Raw genomic sequence first — 11,229 nt, forward strand, 5'->3', positions numbered from 1 at the left:
AAACCCTTTTTCTGCATCTATGGAAAGGATCATGCAGTTTTTATCCTTTTTCTTATTGGTATGATGTTTCACAATTGGTTTGAAAATATGGAACTACCCTTCCAACACAGGAATAATTCCCACCTGATTGCAGTGAATAATTTTTTTAAATGCCTGTTGGATTCTGTTTGCTAGTATTTTGTTGAGGATTTTTACATCTATGTTCATCAGAGATATTTGCCTGTAATGCTCTTTTTTGTGGTGTCTTTATCTGGTTTTGAAATCAGAGTAATGTTGGCCTCATAGAATGAATTTGGAAGTTTTCCTTTTTATTCTGTTTTTAGGAATAGTTTGAGAAGAATAGATATTAACTCTTTTTTAAATGTTTGGTAGAATTCACCTATGAAGCCATCTAGTCCTGGGCATTTGTTTGTTGGGATTATCTGCCAAAAAAAAACTGCTTGAACATAAATGCTAGTCTCATACTTTGCTTCTGGGGTAACCTAAACTAAGATAATCATCCTCCTCAATATCTTTATTTTCTTCCTTTTCCAATGTGAAATACATCTTTACTCATTATAATCAGTTTGATACAAATATATGTGGCTCACTTACCCCTGTTTCCCTCTCTATTTCTCCCTGGGAAAGTCCCAATCCTGGTTGAACTCAATCTCAGGCCTTCTCTGTGTGAGAACTTAAGCCAAAGAACCTTGGTAAATAGAAATCACATAATTGGGTTGGCAGGTCTCACTTTAATTCATGATCACAAACCTCAATGTAACAACTTTGGCTTTTGCACAGCAATAGAAGACAAAATTCTAGGGGTGCCTGGGTAGCTCAGTTGTTAAGCGTCTGCCTTGGGCTCAGGTCAGGATCCCAGGGTCCTGGGATCGAGCCCCGCATTGTGCTCTCTGCTCAGTAGGAAGCCTGCTTCTCCCTCTACCTCTCCCCCTGCTTCTGTTCCCTCTCTTGCTGTGTCTCTCTCTGTTAAATAAATAAATAAAATCTTAAAAAAAAGAAAAGAAAATTCTGAAGTTTGTATGGTACTACAAAAGTCTTCTATAGCCAAAGTGATCTTGAGCAAAAAGACCAAAGCTGGACACAACATACTTCCTGATCTTAAACTGTATTATAAAGTTATAGTAATTAAAATAGCATGTTGGTAGCATAAAATTAGACACATAGACACATAGACCAACTTAACAGAATAGAGAGCCCAGGAGTGAAACTATGTTCTCTGGCGCCTTTCCCTGGTGGCTTTCCGGGTCTCTTCCGTGAGTCAGAGCAGAAGAGACCGTTTCCAACCCTCTGCCTCAGAGCAGAGAGACCGCAGTCTGTTCTTCAGTGAGCTCTCCAGGCCACACCATCTCTGTTTCTGTCCGTGCTGCTATAAACTGCAGCGTCCTGGGTTGTGCGCGTCCTGGGTTGTGTGGAATATATATATAGTGGAATATATATATATTCCACTAACCCTAGTAAAGATGCACAGAATACAGAATTAGGGAATGGCTAGTCTCTTCAACAAAGGGTCTGGGAAACTGGATATCTACATTCAAAGGAATACAATTTAACCCTTATCTTGCACAAAATAAGCTCATATTAGATTACACAAAAATCAACTCAAAATAGATTAAACATTTAAATGTAAGACCTGACACCATAAAACTCCTAGAAGAAAACATTGCCAAAAACCTCTTTGACATTGACCTTAGCATAGCTTTTTGGATATGACACCAAAAAATCATGCAACAAAAGCAAAAATAAACAAGTGGGACAACATAAAACTAAACAAACAGATAAATAAACAACTACACAGCAAAAGAAACAATAAAAAATAAAAGACAACCTACACTTAAGAGATAATATTTTATGGTCAACTGATCTTTGACAAAGCAGGAAAGAATATTCAATGGAAAAAAGACAGTCTCTTCAACAAATGGTGTTTAGAAAATTGGACAACGACATGTAGAAGAATGAAACTGGACCACTTTCTTACACCATACACAAAAATAAACTCAAAATGGATGAAAGACCTAAATGTGAGACAGGAATCCATCTAAATCCTAGAGGAGAACATAGGCAGTAACCTCTTTGACATCGGCCACAGCAACTTCTTTCAAGATACATCTCCAAAAGCTAGTGAAACAAAAGCAAAAATGAATTTTGGGACTTCATCAAGATAAAAAGCTTCTGCACAGCAAAGGAAAGAGTCAACAAAACAAAGAGGCAACCCACAAAATGGGAGAAGATATTTGCAAATGACACTACAGATAAAGGGGTGGTATCTAAGATCTATAAAGAACTTCTCAAACTCAACACCCAAAAAACAAATAATCAAGTCAAAAAATGGGCAGAATACATGAAAAGACACTTCTCCAAAGAAGACATACAAATGGCTGACACATGAAAAAATGTTCATCATCATTAGCCATCAGGGAAATTAAAATCAAAACCACATTGAGATACCACCTTACACCAGTTAGAATGGCAAAAATGGAAAAGGCAAGAAACAACAAAGGTTGGAGAGGTTGTAGAGAAAGGGGAATCCTCTTACACTGTTGGTGGGAATGCAAGTTGGTGCAGCCACTCTGGAAAACAGTATGGAGGTTCCTCAAAAAGTTGAAAATAGAGCTACCATACGATCCAGCAATTGCACTCCTGGGTATTTACCCCAAAGATACAAAAGTAGGGATCCGAAAGGGTACGTGCATCCCGATGTTTATAGCAGCAATGTCCACAATAGCCAAACTGTGGAAAGAGCCAAGATGTCCATCAACAGATGAATGGATAAAGAAGATGTGGTATATATATACAATGGAATATTATGCAGCCATCAAAAGGAATGAGATCTTGCCATTTGAAACGACGTGGATGGAACTGGAGGGTATTATGCTGAGCGAAATAAGTCAAACAGAGAAAGACATGTATCATATGACCTCACTGATATGAGGAATTCTTAATCTCAGGAAACAAACTGAGGGTTGCTGGAGTGGGGGGTGGGGTGGGAGGGATGGGGTGACTGGGTGATGGACACTGGGGAGGGTATGTGCTCTGGTAAGTGCTGTGAATTGTGCAAGACTGTTGAATCTCAGATCTGTACCTCTGAAACAAATAATGCAATATATGTTCAGAAAGAAAAAAAGAAGAAGAAGAATGTAGCAGGAGGGGAAGAATGAAGGGGGGGAAATCGGAGGGGGAGAAGAACCAGGAGAGACGATGGACTCTGAAAAACAAACTGAGGGTTCTAGAGGGGAGGGCGGGTGGGAGGATGGGTTAGCCTGGTGATGGGTATTGAGGAGGGCACGTTCTGCATGGAGCACTGGGTGTTATGCACAAACAATGAATCATGGAACACTATATCTAAAACTAATGATGTAATGTATGGGGATTAACATAACAATAAAAAAATTAAAAAAAAATTAAAAAAAGAAAACCACATTGAGATACCACCTTACACCAGTTAGAATGGCAAAAATGGACAGGGAAAGAAACAACAAATGCTGGAGAGCTTGTGGAGAAAGGGGAACCCTCTTACACTGTTGGTGGGAATGCAAGTTGGTACAGCCACTTTGGAAAACAGTGTGGAGGTTCCTCAAAAAATTAAAAATAGAGCTACCCTATGACCCAGCAATTATATTCCTGGGTATTTACCCCAAAGACACAGATGTAGTGAAAAGAAGGGCCATATGCACCCCAATGTTCATAGCAGCAATGTCTGCAATAGCCAACTGTGGAAAGAGCTGAGTTGCCCTTCAACAGATGAATGGTAAAGGAGATGTGGTCCATATATACAATGGAATATGACTCAGCCATCAGAAATGATGAATACCCAACTTTTACATCAACATGGATGGGACTGGAGGAGATTATGTTAAGTGAAATAAGTCAAGCAGAGAAAGTCAATTATCATATGGTTTCACTTATTTGTGGAACATAAGGAATAGCATGGAGGACATTAGGAGAAGGAAGGGAAAATGAAGGGAAGGAAATCGGAGGAAGAGATGAACCAAGAGAGACTATGGACTCTGAGAAACAAACAGGGTTTTAGAGGGGCGGGGGGAGGGGAGATTGTTTAGCCCGGTGATGTGTATTCAGGAGGGCACGTACTGCATGGAGCACTGGGTGTTATACGAAAACAATGGATCGTGGATCACTACATCAAAAACTAATGATGTATTGTATGGTGGCTAACATAACATAATAAAATTAAAAAAAAAAAAAAAAGAACTAGGATAAGACCAAGTAAAAAACAGAACAGAAAAACTACAAAAAGAACTGAGAACTGAAGCAGAAACTGAGAAAAGGAATAAGAAACAAAATCAAAATACTGGAAATATCACATGCAGATATTAAAAGAAGAGCTGGAAGAGTACTTCAAGTAGGAAAATAACAATCTTGGAGGAGTTAAGATGGCAGAGGAGTGGTGGACCCTAAACTTTCCTCGTTCCTCAAGCACTGCTAGATAATTATCAAATCATCTGGAACACCCAAGAAATCAATCTGAGGATTGAGAGAACAAAACTGCAAGTCTACGAGTAGAAAAGCGACCACCTTCTGAAAAGTAGGAGGTGTGGCGAGTTGATTTTGGGTAGATAAGAACTGTGGGTGCTGTGAAGGGGAGGGACCCCTATTTATAGAGACTACTGAAAGGTATTATAAGCAGCAGCGTGTATAACATGAGGTTTTAGAAATCTGTCACCACCAGGGAGGTACCTGGCTTAAAGGGGCTCAGGTGGGGAAGGGGGTGGAGACTCAGGGAGTGGACAGCGTGGTCTGAGGACCCCCAGGTCACAGGAAGAATGGGTGGCACCAACATGGTGCACTGTTTCCAGGCATAGGAGTGCGACTCTGGCTGACGGCTGCAAGCCTGGGTGCTGGCTCTCTGCTCCACCTTGCCATAAACTCAGAACCACTGTGTGGTCATATGGCTGCTTTCCTGGCACAGGCCAGCAAATGGCAAAAGCATGGTGAGACCCTCCCCCAGAGGATCAGCATGAGTCTACACCTCGGGAGTCCCTTAAATTTGGAGTTTTGAAACCCAGTCTCATGCCTGTGATAAAACAGCTCAGACACAGGCAGGGTGAAAGCAGGGATCTGACAGAAACCAGAGGACACAAGAGGGGTGATTGTTTGCTCTGGTGAGGGCTTCCCGAAGAGTGGCAGGGGCGAACTCACAGCTCTGGGGCTAAAGACTCGGCACCACTGCTTTCACCCAACCCGTCAGCACTGAAAGACTTCAGGGAGCAAAACAGTGCCACCTAGTGGAAGCCAGAGCCCTATACACCAAGCCTTGCCCTCCTGTGCCCTACAGGCACATCTCCACTAGGGCAAGTCCACCAGAGAATCAGTGCAATAGGCCCCTCCCCCAGAAGACCGGCATAAACACCTCCCACACACCAAGTCCACTGATCATAGAGTGCTGCAAAGCTTCAGCTGTAGGGGAAATAGGACCTAGCTTTTTAAAATTTTTTTTAATTTTTATTATTAATCTTTATTTTTTCTTATTTTTAATTCTTTTTTATTTTATTATCATTTTTCAATTTTTACTTTTATGTATATCTTTTATATATTATTTTTATTTTATTTTATTATTATTTTATTTTATTTTATTTATATTTTTGGATCTAGCTTCTTTTCACAGGCAGACCAAAACACACCCAGGATCTGGTGTTTTGCTTTTTGTTGTTGCTATTGTTTTGTTTTATTTTGATTTTCTGGACAAAATGACAAGACAGAGGAATTCACCACAAAAAGAACAGGAAGTAGAACTAACAGGGATTTAATCAATACAGATATAAGTAAGGTGTCTTAATGAGAATTTTTAAAACAACAATTATAAGGATACTAGCTGGGCTTGATAAAAGCATAGAAACACTAGAGAATCCCTTACTGCAGAGATAAAAGAACTAAAATCTAGTCAGACCAATATTAAAAATGCTATAACTGAATTGGAAACCTGAATGGATGCCATAATATGAGAATGGATGAATCAGAGGAATGAATCAATCATAGAACTACCCTATGACCCAGCAATTGCACTACTAGGTATTTTCCCAAGGGATACAAAAATACAGATTCAAAAGAGTATCTGCTCCCCAGTGTTCATTATCAACAATAGCTAAATTATGGAAAGAGCCCAAATGTCCATTGACTGATGAATGGATAAAGAAAATATGGTATATATACATAATGGAATATTATTCATCCATCAAAAAGAATGAAATTTTGCCATTTGCAATGATGTGGATGGAGCTAGGGTGTATGATGTTAAGCGAAATAAGTCAGTCAGAGAAAGACAAATACCATATGATTTCACTCATGTGGAATTTAAGAAACAATACAGATGAACATATGAGATGGGGGGGAAAGAAAAAAATAAGGAGAGAAGGAAACAAACCATAAGAGACTCAAAGATAGAGAACAAAGTGAGTGTTGATGGAGGGAGGTGGGTGGGGAATGGACTAGATGGTTGATGGGTATTAAGGAGGGCACTTGTGGTGTTGAGCACTGGGTGTTGTATGTAAGTGATGAATCACTGAAGTCTACTCCTGAAACCAATATTGCACTGTATGTTAACTAGATGTAAAATAAAAAACTGAAGAAAAAAAAAAAAAGAAAAGAAACTTAGAGACCATCAAGCTTATGGAATGTTGTACCTGATGTTGTAATGATGTTTTGAGCCTTTTGACTAGGTTTCAAGAACCACATTCCCAATCTTGAAACCCAGCCACACTAAGAAATATTGTGAGCTCTGATTGTTTCAGGTGTCTTCAAAGTCTTTTAACTTACCCAAATGCTCCACAATTATATCTCTTATCTAAGACTCCTCCCTCATCCAGGGAAATATGTTGAAAATTCATGCCATAAAGGAAGGAAGCAGGCTTCCTTATTCAGAACTGCCTAAGTTGCCCTTATTCCTCTAAATCTGGCTTGATACTTAGAGAGCAGGAGAAAAGGTCCTGGATACACACCTCCTCAAGCTTTGATATGTAAATGGAATTTATATATCATTTAATAGAGATAACCAGTGAACATTTGTTGCATGCTGAGTAGTGAGTGATATGGCATGAATATATTTGCCTCAGTTCCAAATATTTTATTTCAGATATTATATGGTGCAACCTGGATAGCTAATTTGTGCAATTGTATCTTGAATGCCCGTTTTTTTTTAAGTTTTTATTTTAATTCCCATTAGTTAATATTTGGTGTTATATTAGTTTCAGGTATACAATATAGTGATGCAACAATTCCATACATCACCTGGTGCTAATCAGGACAAGTGCACTCCTTAATACCCATCTCCTGTTTAACCCGTCCCCCCATCTACCTCCACTCTGGTAACTATCAGTTTGTTCTCCATACTTAAGAGTCTGTTTCTTGTTTCTCTCTCTCTGTCTCCCTAAGTTCATCTGTTTTGTTTCTTAAACTCCACATGTGAATGAAATCATATGGTATTTGTCTTTCTCTGACTGACTTGTTTTACTTAGCATAATACACTCTAGCTCAATGCATGTCTGTAAGTGGCAAGATTTCATTCTCTTTTATGGCTGAGTAATATTCTATTGTTTATATATACCAAATCTTCTCTATCCATTCATTGGTTCCATAATTTGGCTATTGTAAATGCTGCTATAAACATAGGGGTTCATGTATCCCTTTGAATTAGTGTTTTTGTATTCTTTGGGTAAATACCCAGTAGAGTAATTGCTGAATCATGGGGTAGTTCTTCTTTTAAAAATTTTTTGAGAAACCTCCATACTGTTTTCCACACTTGGCTGCACCAGTTCACATCCCCACAAACAGTGCAGGACGGTTCCTTTTTCTCCACATCCTGGCCAACACTTGTTGCTTCATGTGTTAATTTTAGCCATTCTGACAGGTGTGAAGTGATATCTCATTGTAGCTTTGATTTGTCTTTCCCTGATGGTAAGTGATGAACAACTTTTCATGTGCCTGTTGGCCATCTGTATGTCTTCTTAAAAAAAAAATGTCTGTTCATATCTTCTGCCCAATTTTTAATTGGAGTATTTGTTTTGGGGGTGTTGAGTTTGATAAGTTCTTTATATATTTTAAATAATAACCCTTTATCAGATATGTCATTTGCAAGTATCTTCTTCCATTCTGTATATTGCATGTAGTTTTGTTGATTGTTTCCTTCCATGTGCAGAAGCTTTTTATTTTGAAGTCCTAATAGTTTATGTTTGCATTTGTTTCTCTTGCCCCATGGGACCTATTTAGAAAAAAGTTGCTATGGCCCATGGTAAAGAAGTTACTGCTTATGTTTTCTTCTAGGATTGTTATGGTATCAAGTCTCACATTTAAGTGTTTAATCAATTTTGAATTTATTTTTTGTGTATGGTGTAAGAAAATGGTCCAGTTTAATTCTTTTGCATGTTGTTGTCCACTTCTCCTAACACCATTTGTTAGAGAGACTGTCTTTCTCCAGTGGATATTATTACCTGCTTTGTTGAAGATTAATTGACAATGTAGTTTTTGGTTCATTTCTGGGTTTTCTATTCTGCTACATTGATCAATGTGTCTTTTTGTGCCAGTACCATACTGTTTTGATCACTACAGCTTTGTAATATAACTTCAAGTCTGGGACTGTCATGCCTTCAGCTTTGTTTCTCTCTTTTTTTTTTTTTTTTTTTAAGATTTTATTTATTTATTTTACAGAGAGAGACACAGCAAGAGAGGGAACACAAGCAGGGGGAGTGGGAGAGGGAGAAGCAGGCTTTCCACTGAGCAGAGAGCCCGACGTGGGGCTCAATCCCAGGACTCTGGGATTATGACCTGAGCCAAAGGCAGACGCTTAACAACTGAGCCACCCAGGCACCCCTGTTTCTCTTTTTCAAGATTGCTTTAGCTGTTAGAGTCTTTTGTGGTTCCATACAAATTTCAGAATTATTTTTGTAGTTCTGTGAAAAAATACTGTTGGTAATTTGATAGAGATTGCATTAAATTTGTAGATTGTTTTGGTAGTATAGAGATTTTAACAATTTTGTTCTTCCAATCCATGAGCATGGAATTTATTTCCATTTTTTGGGTCATCTTTAATTTCTTTCATCAGTGTTTTATAGTTTTCAGAGTACAGACCTTTCACCTCTTTGGTTAGATTTATTCCTAGGTATCTTACTATTTGGGGTGAAATTGTAAATGAGACTGTTTTCTTAATTTCTTTTTCAGCTACTTCATTGTTAGTGTATAGAAATGCAACAGATTTCTGTACATTGATTGTGTATCCTGTTATTTAACTGAATTTGTTTATCAGTTCTGGCAGTTTGTGTGTGTGTGTGTGTGTGTGTGTGTGTGTGGAGTTCACGTTTTCTATATATAGTATTGTGTCATCTGCATATAGTGAATGCTTTATTTCTTCCTTATAATTTGGATGATATACATATAGTCTGTTTTCTGTGGCTAGGATTTCCAGTACTATGTTGAATAAAAGTGGTGAGAGTGTATATCCTTGTCTTGCTCCTAACCTAAAGGGAAAACTCTCAGTTTTTTCCCCATTAAGGATGATGTTAGCTGTGGGTTTTTCATATATGGCCCTTATTATGTTCCCTCTAAACCTACTTTGTTTAGGGTTTTTATCATGAATGGATGTTGCACTTTGTCAAATGTTTTTCTGCATGTACTGAAATGATTATCTTGTTCTTTTCCTTTCTCTCATTGATATGATATGTCATGTTGATTGATTTGCAAATATTGAACCACCCTTGCAAACCAGGAATAAATCCCATTTGATTGTAGTGAATGATTTTTTTAATGTATTGTTGGATTTGGTTTGCTAGTATTTTGTTGAGGATTTCTGCATCTCTGTTCATCATGGACATTGGCCTGTCATTCTCTCTCTCTTTTTTAAACATTACAAATAAGATTTTTTATTTGTTACCATTAAGTGTCTGAAATTTAAACAGATTCTTGGATCTTTGGTTCATTCTATCAGCTCCTTCAACTTTAACACTGGTCTTATCCCCAGTAGCCTTTTCAGAACTACAACCTTCACCAAGAAGCTCCATGAACTTTTTCAATTTAAACTTGAGCTTCTTCAGCATTTTTACTTTCCTGTCTTCAAAAGAATATATTTTATTTATTTATTTGTTTGTTGAGAGAGAAAGAAAGTGTGTGAGCAGGGGGAGGGGCAAAGAGAGAGGGAAAGAGAGATAGTAGCAGACTCCCAGGTGGACATGGAGCCCAATGTGGGGCTCGATTTCACAACACTGAGATCATGCCCTGAGCCAAAATCAAAAGTCAGAGGCTTAACCGACTGAGCCACCCATGCACCCCACATTTTTACTTTTCTAACAGGACATCATGGAGTGGATAAATAGACTGACAACCCTTTCTGTGTCTTTTCTGATGCTGTTTGGAATCAATTTATTGACCACTTCCTTCAAGTCATTTGTCTGCACCTCTCAGGTCATGATATCCATCATCTTTTTCTGAATTTGGCAGAACTGTTGGTGCTGAGCATAAGAGGTCTTCCAAATCAGATTGTTACATTTTTTCAGTAAAACCAACACCAAATAGACGAAGCAAATAACCATTGGTAGTCTTGACATCAACATGAGCTTCAGTCGTGGTCTGCCATTTTTTGACCATGAAGCACATTTTGTCACAGGTAAGATCCATGCCATGGAAATTAGTCAGGCAGTTTTTTCCCTGGACATCCTCAGTAATTAGGTTGAATTTTCTAAATGCAACTTCATCATTCTACACATCAGCAAGGCTCACTTCAAAAACAATTCCCTTGAGGCCATCATGTGCGATTTTGGTTCCTTGAGTTCTTGTGACTAATGTTTTTTTTCCCAATATTTCTTATAATGAACATACCTGGTACTTTCGCATCATACCAATCTTTCTCAGAAAATGGATCAACCACTTTCTTCTTGCTTCCCTTTTTGCTGTCTTTCCTAAGGTGCTTGTTTTGGGGGACCACCATGGTACTGCTCAGGGAGCCAAAAGCCTGTAATTCTCTCTCTCTCTCTCTCTCTTTTTTTTTTTTTTTTTTTTTTTTTTGGTGTCTTTATCTATTTTTGGTATGGGGATAATGCTGGCTTCATAGAATGAATTTTGAAGTTTTCCTTCCTCTTCTATATTTTGGAATAGTTTGAGAAGAATGGATATTAACTCTTCTTAAATGTTTGGTAGAATTCATCTGTGAAGCCATCTGGTCCTAGTCTTTTGTTTGTTGGGAGTTTTTTGTTTACTTATTCAGTTTCTTTGCTGGTAATTGGTCTGTTTAAA

General features: G+C 38.2%; 1 pseudogene; it reads right to left on the minus strand.

The window, feature by feature from the left end:
* Positions 1 to 9,891: 9,891 nt before the first annotated feature.
* On the minus strand, positions 9,892 to 10,924 carry LOC116621887 (annotated as a pseudogene).
* Between the last annotated feature and the right edge of the window lie 305 nt (positions 10,925 to 11,229).

The sequence above is a fragment of the Phoca vitulina genome, unplaced genomic scaffold (assembly GCF_004348235.1).
Source record: "Phoca vitulina isolate PV1807 unplaced genomic scaffold, GSC_HSeal_1.0 scaffold51, whole genome shotgun sequence".
Taxonomy (NCBI): Eukaryota; Metazoa; Chordata; class Mammalia; order Carnivora; family Phocidae; genus Phoca; species Phoca vitulina.